The sequence below is a fragment of the Vulpes lagopus genome, chromosome 8 (assembly GCF_018345385.1).
Source record: "Vulpes lagopus strain Blue_001 chromosome 8, ASM1834538v1, whole genome shotgun sequence".
NCBI classification, from domain to species: domain Eukaryota; kingdom Metazoa; phylum Chordata; class Mammalia; order Carnivora; family Canidae; genus Vulpes; species Vulpes lagopus.
Window position 1 is genome coordinate 56427858 of NC_054831.1, and position 4007 is coordinate 56431864.

At 38.5% G+C, this 4007-nt stretch overlaps 1 pseudogene; it reads left to right on the forward strand.

Annotated features, from left to right (window-relative positions):
- Positions 1–3648: 3648 nt before the first annotated feature.
- On the forward strand, positions 3649–3764 carry LOC121498403 (annotated as a pseudogene).
- Positions 3765–4007: the final 243 nt, after the last annotated feature.

Here is a 4007-nt window from a genome sequence, read left to right on the forward strand (position 1 = left end):
TTTCCCCCCTATTTTGATAGGGATTGCATTGAACATGTAAATTGCCCTGGGTAGCATAGATATTTTCACAATATTTATTCTTCCAGTCCATGAGCATGGAATGTTTTTCCATCTCTTATTTCTTTTTGTTGTCTTATTGCTGAGGCTGGGACTTCTAGTACTATGTTGAACAACAGTGGTGAGAATGGACATCCCTGTCCTGTTCCTGATCTTAGGGGAAAGGCTCTCAGTTTTTACCCATTGAGAATGATATTTGCTGTGGGCTTTTCATAGATGGCTTTTAAGATATTGAGGAAAGTCCTCTCTGTCCCTACATTCTGAAGAGTTTTGATCAAGAATGGATGCTGCATTTTGTCACATGCTTTCTCTGCATCTATTGAGAGGATCATATGGTTCTAATGTGGTGACTTTTAATGAGCCATGCTCTGGTCTGCTTGTTATTTGAGAGATGATACTACTTCTGGTAGAACTGAAGCCCTGAGAAACTCTCTGATTGGGAGAAGGGGTTTCTGCTGGTCTTCTCGGGGAGAGGCCAGCTCTGCGGAGACTGAGGCAAGCTTGATGGAGAAGGGCAGTAGTGCCATAACACAGGGGTGTAGTATTTGGTGTAAACAGGTTAGGCAGCTGGTGTTGGTGTAGTGCTACTTACCTCAGGTGGTTCCATATTTATGCTGAGGGTTGGGAGAAAGAAATGGTGCTGACCAGCTCCTTTATCCCTAGAGAGGCATCGCTGGGAATGCTGCCCCCAGGCATTCTTCAGATTGCTGTTTCCACACCATCTGTCCCTGGGTTATTTGCCTCCCTTTTCTCTAGGAGTAGGGCAATACTCTCTGGGCTCTATACCAGTCAATCCTGGTCACCTTTCAAACTCCTCACCAGCACTTGTTATTGTGTTTTTTATTTTAGCCATTCTAACCTGTGTGAGATGATATCTCATTGTGGTTTTGATTTGCACTTGCCTGATGATGAGTGATGTTAAGCATCTTTTCATGTGTCTTCTGGCCATCTGTGTGTCTTCTTTGGAATATTGTCTATTTAGGTGTATTCACTCAATTTTCATAAAAGCTACATTTGATTCCTATCCTTGTGTGCCAAATCTTAATCAGTAGTTTCCAAGATGTCACATAAAGGTTTTATTTACTCTTTTTGCAAGCAGAAGAAACTGACCCTACCTAAAGCAAAACATTTATTGGGTGGATATTAAGATAATTCAAAGAACTGAAGGAAAAGTGAACAATATGTTTGGTGAGGGATAGAACCAGGAGAGCTCTTGGAATCAAAAATAATAGAAGTTTAGAGACAGCTACTGCTTCTATCTTTTCAGAGAATTTTTAGAGTGAGAGCTTATGGGTATTTCCCCTCCATCCCTTTGGATACTGACTCTAGAAATACTTGGCTCTAACCGCTTCCTTTCCATAGTAGTCAATTTTTAGGTGATTGGATCTTATTGATTTTGCTTATTAGGTCAAATGTTACCAGGACAGTTTGAGATGAGGAAGGTGCAGAACCGTCCTAGAATGTGGTGTTGTTTCTTAACAAAAGGGAAAAAGAAATACTGGGCACAAATATCTGGTGTCTACTGTACTTAATAGTTTTTCCCTGATTACTTAAATTATCTATTTTGTTACTCCAGATATCAGTAGATAAGTATTTTAGGTTTTGTAGGCCATACAGCCTATGTTGCATCTTAAGTCCCCTTCCATAGTATGAAAATAGTCATAAATAAATGAGCATGGCTATGTTGCAATAAAACTTTATTTACAAAAAAGGCCACAAGGCACATTTGGCCTATGGTTTACTGTTTCCTTATTTATTTCATTTTGGCTAACACTTGGCTCTCTATAATAGCTTCCTAAATAGGATCTCCTAGGTGTGTATATTTTGGTATGCTGTTTCTAGAAAATGTCACTGCTTAAAGATTTGTTTCTGCTTTCTGTTCTGTCCCATTAGCCTTGTCTAGTCCTAAGCTAATGCCTGAGGTCCTTAATGACTAGAGATTTATAACAGGTCTTGATATTTTATAAGGCAAGTCAACCCACCTTGCAATATAAATATTAATTGCTTCCATTTTTGATGATTTTCTTTAATACTTACAATGTCTATGATTACCTTCATAAAATTCATTTTGTTAATCTTAGATATTTCTTTGTTATTTTAATTGCTGTCTTTTAAAAGATATTTTAAAACTATCATTGAGAATTGTAATAAATTTTTGTGTATTTAATTTTGCACCCACAAACCTATCTATAATGTCATAATGATTATCTTTTTATTTCCTACTTGCAAAGTCAAAGTATGTATGAATTATAATAGCCTAAATTTTCTTGCTTTCCAATTTGTGATGCTATTTCTTTTTCCTGCCTTGTTGCACTAGTAAAGACCTCTGGAATGATACTGAATAGACATGACGAGAGTATGTATTTTTCATTTGTTCCTGATTTTAAGAGGAATTTCTTGGTTCTGTGGTCAGCCAGCATGCCTGTGCCTGCCTCTCTCTCTAGGTTAAAGTATTTTTCTTCTTTTCATAATTTTCTAAGTTTTTTTCATAATCCATAAAATTCTTTTTTTTTAATTAATTTTTATTGGTGTTCAATTTACCAACATACAGAAAAACACCCAGTGCTCATCCCGTCAAGTGTCCACCTCAGTGCCCGTCACCCATTCCCCTCCAACACCCGCCCTCCTCCCCTTCCACCACCCCTAGTTCGTTTCCCCGAGTTAGGAGTCTTTATGTTCTGTCTCCCTTCCTGATATTTCCCAACATTTCTTTTCCCTTCCTTTATATTGCCTTTCACTGTTATTTATATTCCCCAAATGAATGAGAACATATAATGTTTGTCCTTCTCCGATTGACTCATTTCACTCAGCATAATACCCTCCAGTTCCAACCACGTGGAAGCAAATGGTGGGTATTTGTCATTTCTAATGGCTGAGTAATATTCCATTGTATACATAAACCACATCTTCTTTATCCATTCATCTTTCGATGGACACCGAGGCTCCTTCCGCAGTTTGGCTATTGTGGACATTGCTGCTAGAAACATTGGGGTGCAGGTGTCCCGGCATTTCATTGCATCTGTATCTTTAGGGTAAATCCCCAGCAGTGCAATTGCTGGGTCATAGGGCAGGTCTATTCTTAACTCTTTGAGGAACCTCCACCCAGTTTTCCAGAGTGGCTGCACCAGTTCACATTCCCACCAACAGTGTAAGAGGGTTCCCTTTTCTCCACATCCTCTCCAACATTTGTGTTTCCTGCCTTGTTAATGTTCCCCATTCTCACTGGTGTGCGGTGGTATCTCATTGTGGTTTTGATTTGTATTTCCCTGATGGCAAGTGATGCAGAGCATTTTCTCATGTGCGTGTTGGCCGTGTCCATGTCTTCCTCTGTGAGATTTCTCTTCATGTCTTTTGCCCATTTCATGATTGGATTGTTTGTTTCTTTGGTGTTGAGTTTAATAAGTTCTTTATAGATTTTGGAAACTAGCCCTTTATCTGATACGTCATTTGCAAATATCTTCTCCCATTCTGTAGGTTGTCTTTTAGTTTTGTTGACTGTATCCTTTGCTGTGCAAAAGCTTCTTATCTTGATGAAGTCCCAATAGTTCATTTTTGCTTTTGTTTCTTTTGCCTTTGTGGATGTATCTTGCAAGAAGTTACTGGCAGGGGAGATACCATGATCACGAAGGTGGTTTTCCCAGGGCGAGGCTTATCCATTGCACTCCATAAAATTCTTTCAGCTTCTGCCTACTGTACAATTCTGAAGCCAATTCTGCATTTTAAGTTGTATGTTACAAAAGTACCCCACTTCCAGGTAACAAAATCTTTATACTTTTGTATTTGCTGCTCAATTGGTTGCTTTATTGGTTGCTTTACAGTAAAGTGCTTATAGTATTGTTTTAAATTATTACAGTTTATATTCAAGTAATATGAAATCACTTAAGAACTGGGGTGGCTCAGTAGGTTAAGTGTCCAACTTTTGATTTCTACTGAGGTCATGATCTCAGGTT